Source organism: Hyperolius riggenbachi, chromosome 4 (genome assembly GCF_040937935.1).
Source record: "Hyperolius riggenbachi isolate aHypRig1 chromosome 4, aHypRig1.pri, whole genome shotgun sequence".
Classification (NCBI taxonomy): domain Eukaryota; kingdom Metazoa; phylum Chordata; class Amphibia; order Anura; family Hyperoliidae; genus Hyperolius; species Hyperolius riggenbachi.
Window position 1 is genome coordinate 418,067,756 of NC_090649.1, and position 24,380 is coordinate 418,092,135.

Consider the following 24,380-nt stretch of genomic DNA (forward strand, 5'->3'; position numbering starts at 1 on the left):
GAAAAGCGTCTGGAATCCGCTTTTAAGGGCGGGGGTACTGTAATGATCGCTGCTGCAGCAGGTGTTGCTGGAAGTAGTAGTGCTGCAGCTCAGGCAGTTCTGATCTCTTTCCATGCAAGCTGCATAGCTTTGTCTGCCTTCCCCTGCTGTCAGCTTGTGACTGATTATCATTCACCTGTGTGGGAATCTGCATGTCTGCTCCCATTGGATGACCTCAGTATAAAGATCTGCTTCCTGCAGGACTCCTCGGGTTTTCATAGCTTCAGTTTAAGCCTGTCTTGCTGTCGCTTCAGCCCCCGATCGTGTTTCTTGTTCTAAAAGATACTTTGCTGGTTTTGCATCATATATTGGTTCATTGTCCATATATATGCATACCAGCACGTTTATTATTTTCCTTGTATTCGTGTTACGTTGATACATCAGTGTCGCTGATGTATACGTACACGAACTGTTTATATCCTGTGTGCAGTTAGTCAGCTTTCCAGCACGTTTTGGTAGTTTGCGCGTATCGTGAGCACCCGTGCTGAGCTAGTATCCTGCTCCTGGTGCTGTTCGTGGATTGCGTTCATCTCTGCGAGGAGATAACGAATCCTTCTGAATCCTGTCCTGTTACCGTTTGTGGATTGCGTTCATCTCTGCGAAGAGATAACGAATCCTTCTGAATCCTGTTCTGTTACGGTTTGTGGATTGCGTTCATCTCTGCGAAGAGATAGCGAATCCTTCTGAGTCCTGTTCCCTGTATTACTCCAGTCCTAGTCAGCGTTCCTGCTTATGTCATATATCGGTTCATTGCCGATATATACATATGTTAGTCAGACGTTACAAATAGTTTCATTGATAGCTGTAATTGTAATACGCTAGGAAAACATACTCATTGTATATTTGTCTGTGTTACGTTCATCTATCTTGATCCTGCTATTTCCTGACTATCCTGTCCTGTCTTTGTGAGGCACGCCATCGCTGCAATCGCATTGGCTGCCTCATTCCAGTCTGTCTTGTTTTGGACGCTTGCTGTCGCTAAGTAGCCGCTAGCTAGCAAGCGTTCATTCTGTCTACCTGCCCTGATCTCCTCAGTTCTGGTTTATGCGCTCAGCGCTACTTTGCGCTGAGACGTTATAACGAAAGCATTGTTTGTGGCTGTCAGATCTGCACCGGCTCTGTGCGCCACAATCTCCTATTGGAGTCAGTCCTCCCCTCCACTATACTAGGGATAGCCTGTTTCCTTGTGCTAGTGTGTGTACCTCCTCCACGCCAGCTCATGCGTTGCATGCTGACTGTGGAGAATACACCACCAAGCCTTACAGAACATCATTAGGAAAGACCCACTACTTAGAGGTAATGTGTGTGAAAAACCATTAGTAACTTTCAAAAGAGCACCTACTGTAGGTAGCATGATTACATCCAGTGAAGGAATATTAACTGGCTAGAGAGAGCTGAACCAAAGGGAAACTTTAAGTGTGGACACTGTAGTCTATGTCCGAAGATGAAACGTGGAAGATACATAAAGGTTAGCCAATAGAAAGTAGGGTGGATAGCCTAATTACTTGTCAGATAAAATGGGCCATGTATGTGATCTGGTGTCCATGCACCCGATTTTACATAGGCATGACAATTAGAGGAATTAAAACAAGAGTGCAAGAGCATGTAGCATCCCTGAAATCAGGGAAAGGCTCACCTAGATTGATTGAACATTTTAGAACTGCTCATGGAGCAAATCCCAGGTATATATTATTTATTTATTTTATTTTTAGTATTTATATAGCGCCGACATATTACGCAGCGCTGTACAGTATATATATATATATATATATATATATATATATATATATATATATATATATATATATATCTTGTCACTAACTGTCCCTCAAAGGAGCTCACAATCTAATCCCTACCATTGCCATATGTCTATATTATGTAGTGTAAGTACTGTAGTCTAGGGCCAATTTTAGTGGGAGCCAATTAACTTATCTGTATGTTTTTGGAATGTGGGAGGAAACCGGAGTGCCCGGAGGAAACACACGCAGACACGAAGAGAACATACAAACTCTTTGCAGATAGTGCCCTGGCTGGGATTCGAACCAGGGACCCAGCGCTGCAAGGCGAGAGAGCTAACCACTACGCCACCGTGCTGCCCATAAAGGATATATATCCTTTGCACGATTGGAACATATGCCCCCATGAACATTTGTTATTAAGGAAGGAAACAGAATGGATCTTTAAAACGGATGCTATGGGCCCCTTGGGTTTGAATGACTATGTAGACATGGTCTGTTTTCTAGACCCCTGAAATTATACTCGGACTTGGAGAGGGACTCTGGATAGTGTACAAATAGAGTATTAGAGAAGTGTAGTGAGCTATGATCTATGATATTTGGTAGCCTTAAAAAGAAATTAATGAAGAGAAATAAATGGAAAAAATTGAATGTTTACCAGTATAGTATGATAGCAATGTTTTTAGAGAAGGTTAGGACGGTCTATGCGATTTAAAAGTGTGTGTGTGGGTGGGACATGGCAGTGCTATTGCATTTAAAAGTATTAAAACATTTTCACAGAAGGTATGTATTTTTGATCCTACGATGAGCCTAATGTGTTACACCTAATCTATTTTGCTAGTGCCAATTGGAATAATTCCTATTCTGGTGTGAATACAATGCATTCTCCATCTTTACCACAAGAGGTCTGCGGTGTAGAATGGTCCCTGAGGGGATAACCCTGCACCTCTCCGTGATAACCTTTTTTAACATACTGTATATATAGATATATATAGATATATATATTTTTAGCCTAAGTGACTAAGCAGGCTTCCTGTGGCGTACGAGAGAAATCGGCGCAGGAGACTTGGGCGCAGGATACAGCTGGTATATGGCTGATCCTGCTCCTGCACAAGTTCCCGGCCGCTTAAATACTATTCCCCTTCCAGGCCGCCATGGATAGTGGGAACTGGGAAATGAAATATTTCGGCTTCCAGCAATTGCTGGAGGCCGAATTATAGTGTTTTAAGTAACTTTAGTAACTTTAGATCCGTCTTCTGACGGGGCCAAAGTGTTCGTTCCTGTGACCTGAATGTGGTTAAATCCACTTCTTTTATGGGGACAACTTGGATGGGTTAGTAACATGTTTTGTATTTGTATCGCCGTGTGTTTTTTGGTGCATGCATAGTTTTTGACAAGTCTACGCGTACTATATGCATGACGTAGGATGCAAGAGAATGGCAATTGGCCTCTTGCATTGAGCTACACCCATTCCAGGAAGTCCGCAGGGCAGCTTTGTGGGTGGCAATGTGGGACACAACACACCGGGAAACCCAGGATATAAATTAGTTGGCATTAGACCGCGCCTTTTGCCACATTACCTCTGAAGATGCACTACAGCGAAACTATTGTTAGGCGGACCCTCACTGCCACGCTGCCCCACAGCTGGTCACATCATCTGGTATGTCTCCTGCTTAAGATGATTACTTTGATGTGTGATGTGGAAAATAAACAGCATAATTTGAAATAAAGCAGTTTTATTGACATTAAGGAACAGTACCGGATATCATTCTTTACATTCCTTAAATGTTTGCTTTACAGTGGTTCTATAGCGGTCCTTATTAGCGGCTTTACAGCCGGTTTGATAAATTGCAGCTGCTCAGGTAAATTGTGACTTTACAGCTGGATTAATTAGGGGCTTTCACGGGCTTAGGAGAAAATACTGCTTTATATTCCCTGTAGGCACTGTAATTAGTGGCTTTAAAGCTGCTTAGGTAAATGGGGGCTTTATAGGGAAGGTTAATGTTAGGAGTAGGTGGTGGGAGGAAAATGTTAAAGAGAATCTGTACTCTCAAAATCTTACATTAAGAAGCACACCATTTCTATTCATTATGTTCTCCTGGGCCCCTCTTTGCTGTTTCCACAGCTTCCTGCCACGATCATGGCTTTAAATCGCCAGTTTTAGGCAATGTTTACAAACAAAAACATGGCCGGGAAGTGATGTTTGTATATATCTCATGTTACAGTATACTACACATTTTTATTACATTGAGGATCATCTGCACTCCAGCTTGGGATTATCACAGTTCTCAGCATTAAACAGGCAGCTCCCTTCCCCCTCAGAGAGCTCTGTTTGTGAGTAGTAAACAAAGCACACAGAGTCTGGAGGGAGCGTGCAGGGGGTGTGTTTAACTTCTCCCTATCACAGCAGAGGCAGCACATTCCTCCCTGGCTTGACAAAGAAAAGAAGATTAGATATATTACAAAGACAGTGCACCTAGAAAAGGCTGCAGTAATCCAGACCACATTAGAACAGGTACAGGAACTTATTGGATACAAGAAATTAGGCTGACATTTTTGTTACAGAGTCTCTTTAAGCATATATAGGGGGAAGGTTAGTGTTAGAAGTAGGTGGCTGAGGTTAGTGTTAGGCATGGGCAACACTACACTGGGGCTTGCTGAGGCACTGCTCCCCCAGGAATCACTATGCTCCCTTAACTACTCCCCCTGCTCAGTAGCATACAGTTAACTGTTTCCAGGCTCCAGCAGCATACAACGAAAAGGATAGGGTGAATAGGATAGGGTCTGCAAAAAACTCTGCATGTCAGCATGAATCTATGTAGGGGCTAAGTAAACCAAGAGTCTTATCTATTTGCCATAAATACCTCACAATCCTTGCAAGATCCCTTGTAAATAGTGTGTATTGGTGACACTTATATCTGTGAAAAAAAAAATCTCTACCTTTTCTGATTTTGTTCTAACATTGTCAGTCAACAGGAATAGAGTCTGAATAAGGCGTAAAAGCTGAAAACTTACTGTTTTTCTATTAAATTAGCCAATAAACTAGAGCTTGTATTTTACACAATGCTTATATACTAAGAAAAGGAGTTATACACAGTGTGTCTCTCCCTCCTGCCTCTTAAAGGGAACCTAAACTGAGAAGAATATGTATTTTTCCTTTTAAATAATAGCAGTAGCCTGACTCTCCTGCTGATCCTGTGTATCTAATACTTTTAGCCACAGTCCCTCAACAAGCATGCAGATCAGGTGCTCTGACTTAAGTCAGACTGGATTAGCAGCATGCTAGTTTCAGGTGTGTGATTCAGCCACTATTGCAGCCAAAATAATCATCAGGACTGCCAGGCAACGGGTATTGTTTAAAAGGAAATATCCATATCCCTCTCAGTTAAAGTTCTGTTTAACCCTCCCTACAGTCGCGGAGTGATGAGACACAGGCTGGGGGCTGGAATGATTTGTCTGTGATTTGTCCGCACAGGAACAGCTTGCTAGCAAGTAGGGATTAAAGCATGCCAGCAAACTAGCCAAGTACTACAGTAGACAACCTTTCTTCAATAATAGCACCATCATCTGGACAATCTGCTCTGCTCAAAACCTCTGAGTTCTGTTTGTGATGTTTACATTTGGTTACTATCATTGCTAAGCTAGTTAGCCTTTATTTTATCACCAGAGTTAGGCAAAACATATCTAAAGCTCACCATACAAACATTGATTTTGATCATCCAAATGGGGCCCACAAGCCAGCCATTGTGCACCCCCTTTGTGCACCCCAAACATGTAAACGTGGAGCCACCACTGGTAAGGTTAGGGTTAGGAGTAATCGGAGGGTGGTTAGTGTTATGCATATATAGGGGGAAGGTTAGTTTTAGGAGTAGGTGGGGTGAGGTTAGTGTTAGGCATAGATAGAGGAGGGTTCATGTAACAAATAGGTTACAGTGAGGGATAGTAGACTATAATTACCAATACAATCATGGATTGGCAGATAGCAAAAAATTGGTAAAATTACAGATATTCTATGGCATGTCCTGGTGTCCATTTTGCCAGCCACAAATTAGATTTGTCAACAGGGGTGTTCAAATGTGATGCTTTGTAACTCTCAAACAGTCTGACCCAAAATGGAATAAGTGCATGTTTTAGGAACTTTAAGAGCCCTTAACTTACTCCCAGTGGCATAACTAAGGAGCTTGGAACCCCAGTGTGAGTTTTAAATGGGCCCCCAAGCACTTTCTCTAGATGTGGAGCCCCAAAACCTACCAAGGACAGCTGCAGTGTCAGAGAGGTATATTGAGTAAGGAAAGAGTTTGTTAAGAATAATCACTATTCAATGCAGATATAGAGGTGTGTATTACCAGCATACAGTGGCGTCCCTACCATAGAGCGCAGGGGGGCGGGGCGCACCGGGTGACAGACACCCAGGGGGGTGTCGCCATGACCCCCCACAGCAGCACAGCAGGAGGGGGAAGCAGGGCTAGAAGGAGAGGCTGTGGAGGCAGCGGTGGGGAGGAGGGAAATATCCCCCCCTCCCTCACCTGGGACCTCTCCTTCTGCCTCTCTCTCCCCCTCCAGAAATTAGCGGCGACAAGTGCGGGGCGGCCGGAGGCGTATGGACAATTACTCACCTGATTTCCGCGTTCTAAGTGTGGAGCGCAGCGTTATGACGTTACAGGTCTCCGTCTTCAATGCCGCCCACTGTGCTTCCTGATTAGCGGAAGCACAGTGGGCGGCATTGGAGGCGGAGACCTGTAACGTCATGATGCTGCCAGCGCTTGCAACGCGGAAATCAGGTGAGTAATTCTCTGTACGCCTCCGGCCGCTCCGCACTTGTCGCCGCTATGCTGGAGAGGGGAGAGAGAGGCAGAAGGAGGGGTCCCAGGTGAGGGACCCCTCCACAGCCCCTCCATCTAGCCCTGCTTCCCACTCCTGGGGCACCTACATTGGGGGCAACTATACTAGCTTACTGGGGGCAACTATACTAGCTTACTGGGGGCAACTATACTAGCCATACTGGGGGCAACTATACTAGCTTACTGGGGGCAACTATACTAGCCATACTGGGGGCAACTATACTAGCTATACTGGGGGCAACTATACTAGCTTACTGGGGGCAACTATACTAGCTATACTGGGGACAACTATACTTACTGGGGGCAACTATACTAGCTATACTGGGGGCAACTAAACTATACTAGCTATACTGGGGGCAACTAAACTATACTAGCTATACTGGGGGCAACTATACTGGCTGGGGCAACTATACTGGCTGGGGCAACTAAACTAGCTATACTGGGGGCAGCTATCCTGGCTGGGGGCAACTATACTATCTATACTGGCTGGGGCAACTATACTGGGGGCAGCTATCCTGGCTGGGGGCAACTATACTAGCTATACTGGCTGGGGGCAACTATACTAACTGTACTGGCTGGGGGCAACTATACTAGCTATACTGTCTGGGGCAACTATACTAGCTATACTGGCTGGGGCTACCATACTAGCTATACTGGGGCAACTATACTAACTATACTGGGGCAACTATACTAACTATACTGGGGCAACTATACTAGATATGCTGTGGGCGACTGTAATAGCTATACTGTGGGCAACTGTACTAGCTATACTGTGGGCAACTGAACTAGCTATACTGGGGGCAACTATACTAGCTATACTGGGGCAACTATATTACCTACACTAAGGGCAACTATAATAGCTATATTGGGGGCAACTATACTAGCTATACTGGGGCAATGGCAGCGACATTCTCCAAGCACCCCTAAAGCACCCCCCAGCGTGAACTGACTTTCGGCGTCTAATAGACGCTGTGTCAGTTCACTGACAGCAGCAGCCCACAGCTGCGGCAGAGCAGGGCTACAGTGAAATGGCGTCTGAAGCCCTGCTCTGGAGACTTTGAGTCTGCAGTGCAGGGCTTCGGGCGCCATTTTCCCATAGCCCTGCTCTAAGCGCGGGAGTTTCAGTTGCTGGCTGGCTGCAGAGGATTGTGGGAGCTGCGCCGGACAGAGGCCGGGACAGGAGGTCTGCTGCTGCTTCAGGTGAGTAAATGTTTTTTTTTAATTTATATTAGCAGGTGTATCGACTGTTCTGGCCAGGTCTGCTACATGATTGAAGTGTTTTCTGGCCAGGTCGGCCACATGATTGCATGTATTTTCTGGTCAAATCTTTCACATGATTGCATGTATTTTCTGGTCAGGTCTGCCACATGATTGCACGTATTTTCTGGTCAAATCTTCCACATGTTTGCATTTATTTTCTGGTCAAATCTTCCACATAATTGCATGTAGTTTCTGGGCAAATCTTTCACATGCTTGCATGTATTTTCTGGCCACGTCTGCCACATGATTGCATGTATTTTCTGGTCAAATCTGCCGACATGATTGCATGTATTTTCTGGCCAGATCTGCTACATGATTGAAGTGTTTTCTGGCCAGGTTTGCTACGTGATTTATGCATTTTCTGGTCAGGTCTGCTACATGATTGAAGTGGTTTCTGGCCAGGTCTGCCATGATTGCATGTATTTTCTGGTCAAATCTTCCACATGATTGCATGTATTTTCTGGGCAAATCTGCCGCCATGATTGCATGTATTTTCTAGGCAAATCTACCGCCATGATTGCATTTATTTTCTGGGCAAATGTACTCACTTTACGTTTATTTTCTTGAGAAAACCTGCACAATTATGTGAATTTTCTGAGAAAAGGCTTACCAAAACTTGGGCCCACTGTCTTTGCATTGCACTTTTAAAGGGAACCCGAGGTGAGAATAATATTGAGGCTGCCATATTTATCTCCTTTTAAGCAATGCCAGTTGCCTGGCTGCCGTGCTGGTCCTCTGCCTCTAATTCTTTCAACCATAGATCCTGAACAAGCATGCAGCAGGTCAGGGGTTTCTGACAATATTGTCAGAACTGACGAGATTAGTTGCATGCTTGTTTCTGGTGTAATTCAGTTCACTACTGCAGCCAAATAGATCAGCAGCTCTCCCTATTGTTCAAAAGGAAATAAATATGGCAGCCTCCATATCACTCTCATCCTGTGTTCACTTTAAATTAGTTAGCTCCGCCCTCATCTAGGTTATAGCCACACCTATTTTTTTTTTGGGGGGGGGTGTCTTTTAATACCCAACACCGGGTGTCAAAAGCCCTAGGTACGCCACTGCCAGCATAGCAACAATTAAAAGCCTATTGCTATTCCACTGCTCTCTCCTGTGACCAGATTTTTCCTTGGCATGCAAAGATTAGCTTTAATCACTGGGCCTGAATGTGATGATGACATAAGGTCAGAGGTCATATGAAAATGTCAGCTGTATGTAATGTTTAAAAGATGAAGGTGTTATATTATCCGCTACTTCATCCATCTTCTCTAGCTCATGCTAAGTAATATTTCAGTGACAGCTTGTTTTAAGCAATGCATGGCCACCATTCATTGTTTGGGTAATGTTCTGTAAAGAACTGTATTTAATAGCACATTATGATATAGAGTTTCACTTAAATGAGCTATCAAATACAGCACAATACAGTGTTTTAGAGCAACCGAAATGCAAGAATAGCAGGAAGCCAAACAACATGCACAGCATTTCATCAGAGCAAAGTACAAATTCCATAAAGATAAAGAATGTACAGTTCTGGATATTAAAAGTGAAGTCTTTAAATAAGGCTGTGCACAGAAAAGATGCACAAAGCAACAGCACACTGTATGTCACTGACTAAGTGAATTTCCGATTAATGGTGCTTGTTGTCTAGTGAACTATCATTTGTGATTGGCTACCATGCAGTCGCAACCCCTATTGTTACGCCCCTGGTGTTGTGGCAGGAACAGGCAATACTGCCATGGGAGCTTGAAAATGCAACACCTGTGGTTCTCCCTGCATAAAGTTGGAGGCTTTGGGAGAAGCTCCCAAAAGTAAGTAATGCCTGTCACTCCCCTACAGCTGGAGAACAGACGGAAGGCAGCACCGGAAAAGCCACAAGGAAGCGTGCCTATACCCAGACCCCAGTGCCTCCTGGGGTACCACAGATCCACAAAACGATAAGGGTCGGCACCGCTTGAATGTAGTTAAAGCTTTTTATTTAACTTACGATGGCTGATGCAGTTGAAGAAGGGCTAAGTCCCGAAACAGCGGTCTGTCCTGCTGCCTATATGCACTTTAAATAAAGAGCTTTAACTACATTCAAGCGGTGCCGACCCTTATTGTTTTGTGACTCCCCTACAGCTCACACTATTTATTAACTTCCCTTAGGAGTAGCCAAATCTGAAAGGTACTTTAAAAATGGCCCCTTTGACACCCCCTTCATCACAGGGGGGGCCATGAGGCTTTGGGGGCCTCTTTGGTAGCCTCTCCTCCTCCTCAGATGCAGAACGCTCCCGCACAATGGGGGAGCTTGCGCAGCAGCACTTCTTCTGCGCCAACTGGCCCTGACTGTCCGAAGTTACCTGGACCAATAACAAAAGATCCAGGAGCCGGAGGACGGTGGTGAGGGAGCGAGGGAGTGATCGGTAGTGATGATTGTAATCTGCTAATTACGATTACGCCAAATTACGCATACATTTTCACAATTACGCCTATACTTTATTACAAATTCGTAATTCAATTGACTTGGTATAATAATTTGTAATTACGCATGACTTTACATGTAATTTACGAGTAATTTAGTGCTGATTTTGGCTGTGAATTTCAAAATCACCATACATGATATTGCTATCAAAAATGCTACATATGTTAAAGAGAACAGTAGATACAAGTCAAAAAAATAATTTTTAAAATGACCTTGTAGGTTTTGTGAAAATCAATTTGAAAAATGCTAAGAAAAATGTTTTTTAAACCCAGAAAAATTCCAGTTTTAAAACCATTTTTTTGTGTATTTAAAACCGATTTTCTCAAAAACTACAAATTATTTTTGTAACTCGTACCCACTATTCTTCTTAACATATGTAGCAATTTTGGTAGCAATAGCATGTATGGGGACTTTGCTATTCACCGCCAAATTCGGCACAAAATTATGCGTAAATTCATGCGTAATTATGAATAGTAACAACTATGAAATTAATTATGCTATTAATTTCACATTAGGATTATGATGTGTAATTACGCATGGGCGTAATTTCTGCTCATCACTAGTGACCTGGCTAAGGAAGCCCCAGGTATGTATGAATTTTTAATTGTATTTCATGGCAGATACGCTTGTTAATGTGGTGTTGCTGGTATGTGACTTATATCAGCCTTGAAATTTATGAAGTTTTGTTATGGCCTTGTCTGGTTGTTCAATGATAGTAGACTCATCTATTTTGTTGCTGCTGATGAGATACAGACAGTATCAGTCTTTCCTCATAATATAAATATAAAATACATTTAAATTTATCGTACAGATACATTCAATATTATTTTTATAATTTGTATTGTGTAACTACTATACTCTTATACAAGACCCCTGCACCACATTCTCAACGGAGAGTTGTTTTTTTTACATATACATATATATTTTACTCTTCATTGGCTAATCGGGAGTTGGCATGCTATCATTTTTGCAAGGGGACCCTCTTAAGTCTGGTTATGCCCCTGTATCAATATTATTTGAATCAGTGGTGTAGCTTAGGAGCTGTGGGCCCCGATGCAAGTTTACAATGGGGCCCCCCAAGCACTCTATACATAACAATTGATACAGTGCACCAATATCTACCAATGGCAACTACAGTGTCAGAGGTGCAAAAAGGGGATGGGGAGCTTTTTGTTAATGATCCCTACTATTCAAAGTATCCATAGAAGTGATTATTATGAGCACAGGACCAATAGAGAGCTAATACTGTAACTGAGGGAGAGCCCTTCGGGGCCCCTTTGGCCCAAGGGCCCCGATGTGGTGGCTACCTCTGCACCCCCTATTGCTACACCGCTGATTTGAATTTAAACCAATATAATGGCCTCTTAGACAGAGGAGGAGAGGGAGGCATAGTCAGAAAAGAGAAGTCTGGCAACATGGAACACAGGTTGCATCTATACACTACCTCTCTAGTGCACTCCACTGCCCATAATTTTTGCAATAAGAGGTGTGCCATGGTGGAATCCTTGTTAGAACCAAGGTGAGGGGGGCAGAAGGTGCTCGGCTGCATTACACATGCCTAAAAATAAGGAGGGGGTGACTGGGGGGTCTACTGCTCTCCTTTAACTTGTGAATTGATGTCAGCACAAAAATGAATCTGTACAGGTTTGATCTTTGAACATTGCTATCAAAAGAATAATGTTTTCACATCTGTTTTTTTTCTTTTTTTTTTTTTTTTATTTATTCTTTATTTTTCCCAAAAAGTAGTATTTTACATACATTCAGCAGTGGCAAATACAAAAGGAATTCTTTACATATCAACTTTCATGTAATTCTTCACAAAAATATCATATATCAAAATTATTAAAACCATTTTTCATTTTCCTCTAAGCCATTTCACTCCCCTGTCTTCGTACGTCCGAGGGTCCCTTCGATAGAAAACCTTATTACAACTAAATACTATCATTTTAACACATCTGTTTTTTTTCAACCTTCAGATGATCAAACCATTGTTTTTAATACCCTGGTAAAATGTACCAACCTGGAGAAATAATTTTATCTGGCACTATCACTCCCAGTTGTGGAAGTTCAAGATTGAATATGTTTGAACATCGTAATAGATTTTAGGTTCTGCCAGGTTAGTGTCTTGTTTGGGACTGGTTTCTGTTTATCCATCGCAACTAATATCAAGCGTATCTTTGTAGCTGCACTAGAAGGGAGGAAGTAAATATTTAAACTGTGGAAAAACCCTGCCTCCCCAAAACGTTCTCATTGGATAATCAAAATGAAGTCCTTAATCCGAGTACTGTTGTAAAATTCAGAGTGTGAAGCCAGGTCTAATAATGAGGCTCATAGGCAGGGCAAGTAAGTCAAGGCCGCATAGGCCATGGCCTTGGGCACCACAGGATCAAGGGCGGGTGCAGAGCCGGGACAAGGTCCTTCAGCACCCAAGGCTGAGACAGCAAAGTGCGCCCCTACATCCCTCCCACCCCAGCCATCACTCTGATTGCTATTAGACTAAGAGGCACCCCAGGGCCCCCAACCTCCCAAACACCTTAATCTCTAGTTATCTGGCTTGCAGTCACTGTCATGTATCCCTTTTTCTTATTTCTTTCTGCTTCAAACACGATAGGAAATGATAGCTGAGTGAGTTGTTCGCCCCCTCCTACATTGCGCCCTGAGGCTGGAGCCTCTCCAGCCTTTGCCTCGGCCCGGCCCTGCGGGTGGGCAGCAGGCTATACTGGGGTGTGGGGGAAGGGTCACCTGGCTATCTATACTGGAGGGAGGAGGTCATCAGGCTATATAAACGGAAGGGGGAAGGGTTATCTGGCTTCTTATACTAGAGGGAAGTTTGGAGGGGTCATCAGACTACCTATACTGGAGGGCAGGGGGGTCATCAGGCTAAACTAAACTGGAGAGGGAAAGGGTTATCTGGCTACCTATACTGGAGTTGGAGGGAAGGTCATCTGGCTACCTATACTGGAGGTGGGGGGAAAGGTCATCTGGCTACCTATACTGGAGGAGGGGGGAAGGGTCGCTTGGCTACTTATACTAGAGGGAGGGGAAGGGTCATTTGGCTACCTATATTGGAGGGAGGGGGAGAGGACATCTGGTTACCTATACTGGAAGGGGGCGGCTGCTGACAGCAGGGATGAGTAGAAACTACGCCAGTGCGAATTTACGCATCGTAGTTCGCATCTACGCATCGCAGTTCGTATGTGAAGTTTCATAACTACGCTTATGAATTTACGCGTAGCAAAGTACCGCTATGCGTAGCTTACGCCCACTATGCGTAGTTAACATGTGTATTGAGTAGTGAACTACGAATGCGTTACTCGCGTCTAATTTTCCGTGTGCGATTGTATGCTTACAAATGTACACATTGGAAAAGGGGATGTACGCATAGAAGAGTTCCCGGTATAAACATGTAAATAGGAATTAATGCGTAAAATTTTCTGCATATGGGCATAAGCATCCGCATACACCACGCTTCGCACTACGCATAATTGCAAATTTTAACGCATAGTCTACGAAATGCATACAAAGCGAATATTTGAGTTCGAAGCCGTAGTTTGGCGAAGCGTAATTGCGTAAAACTACGCGTAATTCCAACGTAGCGAAGTTGGCTGACTACGGCCATCCCTGGCTGACAGTGGCCTTGGGCGGTAAAGAGTACAAATCCGGCCCTGCTCATAGGGCCTCTATAGACCACAGCCTATATCAACTTTGTAGCTAGAGCTGGGGGACGGGAGAGTTAAAGGAATACTATCGATTCACATATTTTTTTCAATTGACACAGGAATTGTTTGGGAAGTGCTGCTAAGTACTGGTGTATACATTTTAGTAGCAAATTCTTTGTTTACTGTTAGCAAAATACTTTCAATCTTTACTGATGCCAAAACTGACGGCTGACTGAGCCATGAGGAGAGGGGAAATTCCCCTCACACTTGATCAGTTAACTCTATGTGTAGCTCTGTGTGTGACAGAGAGAGACAGGACACAGGAGCTGCAGCTGTTGGGAGCTCTGTTTCTGACTGACATGTCTGAAGAGAGCAGAGGAAATGTAACTAATTGTCACAGCTTTTCATACTGTTTTTGCTTTCAGAGTTTGATATGTTTGATATTTTCTTTCTGTAGTCTGATATGCAACACTGGCTGTGCATTGAAGCAGACGCCTCTTCTGCAATTGATTTGTCCCAATATAGCTACCTACCCTCAATAAATTAGTTTTTGCCTCTGATATTTAACATGAAAAGTAGGAAAATGTTTACACAGCTACAACTTAGACATTATTTGCACACTGTCATTTTAGAACACTTGGGTATCGATAGTATTCCTTTAAGCCTGGTACACACCATGCAATTTCCGTCAGATAGATGGGTCGAACAGAATATTTTCAGAAAGATCCGGTCTGATTTCTGATCATTTTTCTGATCGATTTGCAAGTGATCGGATCTGTCGGAAATTATCGGTCGACCCATCTATCTGATGGGGAATTGCATGGTTTGTACCAGGCTTTACAGTGGGTTGTTCTGTTGTTTGTTTTTGTTTTGCTTGTTCTACCTTGGGGGGGAGGGGGGTTGGGTGGCTAGCTGAGGGGGGGGGGGTGAGTGGTAAAGGAGGAGGAGAGAAAGGCAGAGCAGGAAATAATAGATAATACTAGCAAGATGACATGTAAATTGTTTCCCAACACCAAAAACAGGGCTGGGCCGAGGCAGAGGTGAGGAGGTGGTGGTGGAGGGGGGGGGGGGCATGCAGAGAAAGCTGCTCAATAGTTACGTTTTTTTGGATCCTACATTTTCTAGTGTATCCCTGATACATGGTTATTAGTAGGGATGGGACGACGAATCCGGCGAATCCACGAATCCCTCGAATATTAGGAAATATTCGAGATTCGTGGATTCGAATCCTGACGCCATTTTCCGCTCGCCGAATCCCGACGCTGTATCGCCGCGCATCCGCCGCTTCCCCCGCTCGCAAGTGTCCTCCTCCCGCTCCCCGCAGCCTCCTCCGCTCGCCCGCAGCATAAATAAGAAGCAGCAGCCTCTCACCTCCAGCGTGGAGCCCGGAGCAGCAGACCTCCTTCAGACTTCCTTATTCCCCCTAGTGACTGCCTCTTACTACGTCATCAGTAAGAGCCGGTCAGGCGGCCACTAGGGGGAACTAGGAAGTGAAGTCTGCTGCACTGCACTCCACGCTGGAGGTGAGAGGCTGCTTCTGCTTATTTATGCAGGGGGGCGAGAGGAGGAGGCTGCGGGGAGCGGGAGAAGGAGGATATGACCCAGCTACCTACTGCAGTGTAGGTAAGGTAGCCCACCCAGCCTGCTGACTACACTGATCCCCCCAGCCTGCTGACTACACTGATCCCCCCAGTCTGCTACCTACACTGATCCCCCAGCCTGTTACCTACACTGAGCCCCCCAGCCTGCTACCTACACTGATTCCCCCAGCCTGTTACCTACACTGAGCCCCCCAGCCTGCTACCAACACTGATCCCCCCAGCCTGTTACCTACACTGAGCCCCCCAGCCTGCTACCTACACTGAGCCCCCCAGCCTGCTACCTACACTGAGCCCCCCAGCCTGCTACCTACGCTGAGCTCCCCAGCCTGCTACCTACACTGAGCCCCCCAGCCTGCTACCTATACTGAGCCCCCAGCCTGAAGGCCCCTATACCCTGCTGCCTATACTGAAGGCCCCTATACCCTGCTACCTATACTGAAGCCCCCTATACCCTGCTGCCTATACTGAAGCCCCCTATATCCTGCTGCCTATACTGAAGGCCCCTATACCCTGCGGCCTATACTGAAGCCCCCTATACCCTGCGGCCTATACTGAAGGCCCCTATACCCTGCGGCCTATACTGAAGGCCCCTATACCCTGCTGCCTATACTGAAGGCCCCTATACCCTGCTGCCTATACTGAAGGCCACTATACCCTGCTGCCTATAATGAAGGCCACTATACCCTGCAACCTATACTGAATGCCCCTATACCTTGCAACCTATGGTGAAGGCCCCTATACCTTGCTAGCTATACTGAAGACACCTTTACCTAGCTACCTATATCCTGCTGCCTATACTGAAGGCCCCTATACCCTGCGGCCTATACTGAAGCCCCCTATACCCTGCAGCCTATACTGAAGGCCCCTATACCCTGCAGCCTATACTGAAGGCCCCTATACCCTGCTGCCTATGCTGAAGGCCCCTATACCCTGCTGCCTATACTAAAGGCCACTATACCCTGCTGCCTATAATGAAGGCCACTATACCCTGCAACCTATACTGAATGCCCCTATACCTTGCAACCTATGGTGAAGGCCCCTATACCTTGCTAGCTATACTGAAGACACCTTTACCTAGCTACCTATACTGCGGGCACCTATGCCTGGGTACCTATACTGCGGGCAACTATACCATGGATCGCACAATTCTTATGTGCAGGATTCGTTAGATTCGGGATTCGAAAGGTTCGAGATATTCGAGAACCTTTTTAGATTCGGATCCGGATTCGGATTCGAAGAAATTGTGGATTCGTCCCATCCCTAGTTATTACCATAGATCTCATGCCTATGTTTTTTTTTGTTTGTTTGTTTTATTTTTGTATTGTAATTCTACTCCTGACCAAAACCTTAAAGAGAGTCTGAAGCCTTCCAAAAATCCTCTTTTTATTTGACATTTATCTTCAGCAATATGAGAATAGCTAAAACACTGCATTCTCGCAGCAGGACGATGTAAGTAACCCCCCAAATCCCTGGGGCAAAATTCGGGGATCACTTCCTTGTAGAAGCAGAGCTTTGTGCAGTAGCTCTGCCTCTCCTCGCATCCATCCCCACTGATCGCCACCTCTCCCCGCCCCTCTCAGGCTTCTTTCACTGAGAGGGGCGGGGAGAGGTGGCGATCAGCGGATATTGACGCTAATGGAGGCAGAGATACAGCGTTAAGCTCTGCCTCCCTGGGCAGCAAAATCCACGACCTGGAAAGTCATGGAATTTTGCCCTGGTATTTGAGGTGTTTAATTACATTGTTCTGCCACGGGAATGCAGCGTTTTAGCTATGCTCATATTGCTGAAGATAAATGTCAAATAAAAAGAGGATTTTTGGAAGGCTTCAGATTCTCTTTAAAGGGGAACTGAAGAGAGAGGTATATGGAGGCTGTCATGTTTATTTCCTTTTAATCAATACCAGTTGCCTGGCAGCCCTGCTGGTCTATTTCTCTGCAGTAGTATCTGATTAAAACCAGAAACAAGCATGCAGCTAGTCTTGTCAGATCAGACTTATAAGTCTGAACCACTGAAACACCTGATCTGCTGCATGCTTGTTCAGGGGCTATGGCTAATAGTATTAGAGGCAGAGGATCAGCAGGGCTGCCAGGCAACCGGTATTGTCTAAAAGGAAATAAACATGACAGCCTCCATATACCTCTCTCTTCAGTTCCCCTTTAAGTAATAATTTAAAAATAGCTCATGAAATAAACATAAAAAGTTGCTAAGTACCTCATTCTGATAATTTCTATCCAATGGCAGGACTACTTATTGAACTCCTTCTGACCTCCGTGATACTCTTCCATCAAGGCTAGATACTGCATCCATTTTCATAGCCCCCAGAATAGAACAGAGCCTGCCAGTGGTCACGTCCATAAAAAAGAAATGTTCTAAGAGAAATATTTATGGAATTAAATATTTAAGAAATGTAACAATATTCGTGTGTGTTTTATTTTACATTCTCATTCAATCAGAAGATAAAGAACATCATTTAAAAGGAATACATTTCCTGGAGTTTGCCTTTAACTCTGCAAATCATAAAGAAGAACTGCACCAAGATACAGTAAAATGCATTACATTATTCAGGATACCCACTTTTACGTTAAATATACTGATTTTAGTATCAGAAACACTTCCTATGGCTATATATTGCTGTATATTGGTATGTAGTCCTGCCCTCTCACTGATAGTCTTTGCCAGATCGCCATCTGTGTTCATTGTGTGCCAGTTGTTTGTTCTTGTAGACTTCTGTAGCTTTTTTGTGGTATATGATTACAGAGAGGGAGAGAAGTATTTGATCCACTGCTGATTTTGCTTGTTTGCCCTCTGACCAAGAAATGACTGGTCTATAACTGTTGGTAGGTTTATTGTAGCTTTGAGAGACAGAATAACAACAACGGAATGCTCACAGCCCAGTGCCCCAAAGTCAGAGCTGTTGATAAATTACAGGTAGTCCTCGGTTAAAGAACGAGATAGGGACTGTAGGCTCGTTCTTAACCTGAATCCGTACTTAAGTCGAAGCAGGAATAGTCCCCGGTTAACGATCAGAATTGTTTGTTCTTAACTTGAATCCATTCTTAAGTTGGAGCGTATAGTGCCCAGTATAGCTAGTATAGTGCCCTGTATAGCTAGGTAGTGCCCTAGTATAGCTAGTATAGTACCCAGTATGGGTAGGTAGTGCCCCAGTATAGCGTGTATAGTGCCCAGTATAGCTAGTATAGTGCCCAGTATAGCTAGGTAGTTCCCCAGTATAGTGCCCAGTATGTGTAGGTAGTGCCCCAGTATAGCTAGTATAGTGCCCAGTATAGCTAGGTAGTTCCCCAGTATAGTGCCCAGTATGGGTAGGTAGTGCCCCAGTATAGTGCCCAGTATGGCTAGTATAGTGCCCAGTATGGCTAGGTAGTGCCCCAGTATAGCTAGTATAGTGCCCAGTATGGGTAGGTAGTGCCCCAGTATAGTGCCCAGTATGGCTAGTATAGTGCCCAGTATAGCTAGGTAGTGCCCCAGTATAGCTAATATAGTGCCCCAGTATAGCTAGTATAGTGCCCAGCATGGGTAGGTAGTGCCCCAGTATAGTGCCCCAGTATATAGCTGTATAGTGCCCAGTATAGCTAGGTAGTGCCCCAGTACAGCTAGTACAGTGGCCAGTATGGGTAGGTAGTGCCCCAGTAGTATAGTGCCCCAGTATTTAGCCAGTACAGTGCCCAGTATATAGCTAGTATAGTGCCCAGTATAGCTAGGTAGTGCCCCAGTATAGCTAGTATAGTGCCCCGTATGGATAGGTAGTGCCCAGTATAGCGTGTAGTGTGTGGGGAGGTGAGCAGATACATACCGCACACCTCCCGGGACCCGGCGTCACTCTCGGCTAACGATCTCCTTCAGGATAAGCGAGCCACGGCCAGGAAGGAGACCAAGATGTCTACTGTGCATGCACAACATGTACACAGCATCTGGGTCAGAGGGCACAGCGGAATGGAGATGTTTGCAGCCACCGAGTGTGATGCCAGGACCAGGGAGGTGTGCGGTATGTACCTGCTCACCTTCCCACATGCACAGGGCATCAAAATATTACTTTTTATTGCAATTAAATGCCCGAGTCACCGCGATCTGGCGGCGCTCGCTGGTGACATCATTGTGACGGCGCGGAGCTATGGGCACTGCGTTCGTATCGACGGGACGTTCGTAAAGCGGGTGTTCGTAAAGCGGGGACCACCTGTATACTAATTCATAGACCACTTATTGGCAGGAATTCAAGATCCTGTACAGAGCGGTTTGCTGCAGTAGTGCATGATGGGCGACTGTCTGGATGTAGTGATGCAGTGTCACATGTTCTCTGGGTTATTGATAGAGGATAGAGGAAAAGGCAGCATGTTACTTTAGCTTCAGTCAAAAGTAGGGATGGTCGCAAATGACAATTTCCAATACTGTGAAAATTTCAAATTCAGCCACTGACGATTTCCGATGTTCCGTTTTCCTGATTTCCGATTTCCAAGAAGTCTTGTTATTTTTTGCCTTCTCTGGCCACAAACTTCCCACTTGACTCAGAAGCAGTGGTGCTCGGATACCCCCAATCACGAATTGGAGTGATCACGCCTGATGCGTCACGTCACGTCTGTTTATACAGGAAGTAGCATCAGACACTAGATAGAGGAACATTTATGGTGGAATGCAGTAAGGTATGTGTTCCTGCCCGCCGCCTGCACAGACACTGATTGATGCTGGAGGGGAGCGCAGAGCAGGCATGCTCAAATTACGAATTCGGATGAAATCCGAATAGGTGTTATTCGGATTTCATCCAGTTATTTGCAGCAGCTGTGCAGGTGGCCGAGGGGGGGGTTAATCTTACCCATCAGACTTCTTCTTTGCTTATCCCTCAGCGCCTCCCCCGCTGCGTTCCAATCTGGCATCACGTGATTACATACACTTCCTCCTTCCGGGTTGAAGGAGGAAGTGTATAGTCATGTGACGCTGGATTGGAACGCAGCGTGGGAGGTGGTGAGGGACGATTGAAGAAGACGTCTGATGGGTAAGATTAACTCCCCCTTGGCCACCCGCACAGCTGCTGCAATTAACTGGATGAAATCCGAATAACACCTATTCGGATTTCATCCGAATTCATGATTTGAGCATGCCTGGCGCAGAGTGGAGAGCCCGAGGTGAGGGGGGGACCGTCCCCTCTCCCTGCTGGTGTGTGGCCATGGCTTTTCTCTCATACTGCGACCCTTCCAGCCCCCCAAAATGGCCCTGAGCGGGCCCCCAGGGGGGGGGGCCCTATGGGCCCGCAGCCCTTATTGTTATGCCCCTGTTCGGGATTAATAACCCGATAAATAGCACAACCCCCTTACATGCAGATGCTGTATGTTAAATACAGCGGGAACAAGAGGGAATTTTTATTTCAAAAATATCTTATAGTTTTTGAGAAAATCAATTTTAAAGTTTTAAAGGAAAAAGTATACATTTAAATTTGATAAATACATTGACTGTCGTATACCACATTTAAATGTATACTTTTTTCCTTTGAAACTTTAAAATCGATTTTTTTTTTCAAAAACTGTAAGGTCTTTTTGAAAAACTTTTTTTTTTCATCTTGTTCCCACTGTTCTTTTTAATATATCTGGCAAATTTGGTGTTTCTAGCATGTAATGGAGCTTTGCTATTAACCGCTAAAGTCGTCGGGTTTTTAATCACAAATACCGACTAGTGATTTAAAACCTGTTACTCATGATCACGAGATTGTGTTGAGCACCACTAATCAGAAGTATTGGAGCAGAGAATACAGAATTTTACAACAGTAATTGGAATACCATGGAAATTTTAGGCCAGTCATAAGACTCAGGAATACTTGATAGTATCAGAGTCTTGTGCTTGGGCAAAAATTACCACGGTAATCCAATTTTCGCTGAAAAACTTTGCATTCTCTCATCCAATGCTTCCGAGTTCTGTGATCGAGTAAAAATTACCAAGTTGTGGTAAAATCATATTTCCGCAAAAATCCAATTTCTGAGTTACAATTGGAAATGCATATATTTTAATTCTGCGGAATCCGAAATGGCATCCCTAGTATCAAGTACTAGCCAAATAATTTCAATTTCTTAGACCAGTAATTATTTTAATTATTTAAAAAAGCATATACGATAAAAAATACAATAAAATAAATAAAACGCAGCTCAGATAATGTCTCGCCTATGTAAGTGAGTGGCTTCAGGCATCACACGATTACATTAAATGAAATGATGTCATCTCCCACCCGCTGCCTTGAACTGTGCTCACATAGGTCCTGTGCACTATGATATACTGTACGATTAGAATGATGAAGAAGGTTCCAGAACTTTATTAATAGACACTGAAAGCGTGTGGTTTCTAAGTAACTGGATTGACAGATTTCTAATTACATTGGTGTCTAGCTGCAGAGCATATTACCACCATCCATTTCTCTGTGAATGTAGCTGTCAAATCCAGCTGGCATGTTTCCATCATTGTGATGGTTTTGTTGTTGCATTTATGTATTTTGCAGTTAATCAGAACCCTAGGACTACATTAACGTGTTATTGTTGCCTTGATTGCTGAGATTTACAAACTGCCTCATAATTTTTCTCTGTCTATCTATCTATCTATCTATTTCTCTATTTCTGAGAGGAAAATCCAGTTCAGAATTCAGAAGCTAGCTAATCCAACTTAGAAATAAGCAAACAAATACAGTGACTTTGTGGTTATACAATAATACAATACAATAACATTTATATAGCGCTTTTCTCCCATAGGACTCAAAGCGCTTAGGCTCTCTCAGATTCAGTAATTAGTAGGATGAAGTATTCACACAACAAAAGTTATATTTCTGCAAATGCCAAACTGAACAGGTGGGTTTTCAGTCTGGATTTAAACACGTCCAGGGATTGAGCTGTCCTGATCTGTTGAGGTAAGGAGTTCCAAAACGTAGGGGCAGCATGACAGAAGGCTCTGGGACCAAAAGTTTCCAAGTGGACTCTGGGTATGACTAGATTATTAGAACCTGTTGATCTGAGAATGCGGGGATTGCTACGCAGCTGCAACATATCTTTCATGTATCCAGGGCCTAAATTATTCAGGGATTTAAATGTCAGTAGGCCGATCTTGAATAGGACCCTCCATTCTATAGGTAGCCAGTGAAGGGAGTGCAGGACTGGCGTTATGTGGCAGTGACGGGGTTGGTTGGTAAGCAGTCTGGCAGCAGTATTCTGTATCAGCTGTAGTCGGTACAAGTCCTTTTTTGGAAGGCCAGTGTAGAGAGCATTGCAGTAGTCCAGTCGGGATGTGATGAAGGCGTGGACTAAGGTTGGCAGATCTTCTGGGGGAATGAGGTGCTTGATTTTTGCAATGTTCTTCAGGTGAAAATAGGATGATTTCACCACAGCAGAGATTTGAGTTCTGAAGTTTAAATCCCAATCAATTAGAACTCCCAGGCTACGCACATGATCAGAGCTGCGCAGATCCGTGCCTCCTATTCCCAGTGGTGAAGACTGCAAGTTAAGTTGTTTTGTTATCATGCTCTGCCCTCCTATCAGAAGGACTTCAGTTTTGTCTGCATTTAGTTTCAGCCAGTTGTCATTCATCCATTGCTGTAGTTCACTGATTAGAAGGATATGTGTAAGCCAGGGCAGTTTCTACGCTAAATCGCACCGAGGGTGAGGGTGTAAAAATTGCTATCTCCCCGTGTGACCTGACTGCCACATCGTATAAGCTAATTTGAAAGCACTGGATGTTAAAGAGACTCTGAAGCAAATAAAGTTTACCATTTGTACCTTGTAATTCGCTTCAGAAGTCTCAGCAGAGGTAAACCGCTGAATCCCCATCCCAAAACGAGGGGTTTAGACCACCCAAATACCGGGGCAAGCATCCACGACCATCTTGGTCGTGGATTGGGCTGCCTTGAGAGGCAGAGCTTTGAGCTGCAGCTCTGCATCCCCTGACGTCAATCGCCGTGTGGATCTCCACCTCTCCCCGCCCCTCTCTGTGAAGGAAGAGTGAGAGGGGCGGGGAGAGGCGGCGATCAGCAGCGATTGACATCAGTAGAGGCAGAGCTAAAGCAGTAAGCTCTGCCTCTTTCAGGAAGCACTGCCCGGATTGCCCCCCCCCCCGGGGATTTGGGGGGTCTAAAGCTCTCGTTTTGCGGCGGGGACGCGGCGGTTTACCTCTGCTGAGACTTCTGAAGTGAAACTCAAGGTAAAAATGGCAAATTGTATTCGCTTCAGAGTCTCTTTAACAATATGTCTGTTTCCATGAAAGCAGGTAGTAGAAACACTGCAGATTCATTGCAGGATTTGTATCAGCTGTAACAAATAAATATTTTTCTCTAAAGGTTATTATGATGGTGCATATCTTTTACAGCAGAGAAGGCATTCTAAGTTCAGGTCCGCTTTAAATGATCTTTGGGTTACTGCCCTGAAGGGTGGCTTTACATCACAGAAAGAGATACTAACAGCAGAAACAAAATGTATACATTGGTGCAAATCTAGGCAATAAATGCTATCCTGATTCTAAGCTTCTTGCTTTTACGGATGACCAACACAGTACAATGCTTTACTGCTAAAACTATTCTGGATAAAAGCATCAGAAGTTTAGAACCCAGTGGTGTAGCAATGGGGGTGCAAGCAACGGGGCCCTTGGGCTGTAGGGGCCCTGAGGGGCCATTCGCTCTCTATTGGTGCTATGTTGGTAATAATCACTTCCATAGGTGCTTTGAACAGTAGTAATCATTACCAGACTGTTACCCATCCCTTCCTTGCGCCGCTCATACTGTGGTTGTCTATGGCAGGTTTTGTCGCTGCATC

At 44.6% G+C, this 24,380-nt stretch overlaps 1 long non-coding RNA gene across 1 annotated transcript in view; it reads left to right on the forward strand.

Moving 5' to 3' along the window:
- Positions 1 to 17,932, forward strand: part of LOC137570904 (uncharacterized) — a 46,799-nt gene extending 28,867 nt beyond the window's left edge. Inside the window, exons 2-3 of the long non-coding RNA XR_011031228.1 lie at positions 12,311 to 12,450; positions 17,836 to 17,932. This is a non-coding gene — a long non-coding RNA (uncharacterized lncRNA). The remainder of the gene's footprint in view (positions 1 to 12,310; positions 12,451 to 17,835) is intronic.
- The last annotated feature ends 6,448 nt before the right edge of the window (positions 17,933 to 24,380 follow it).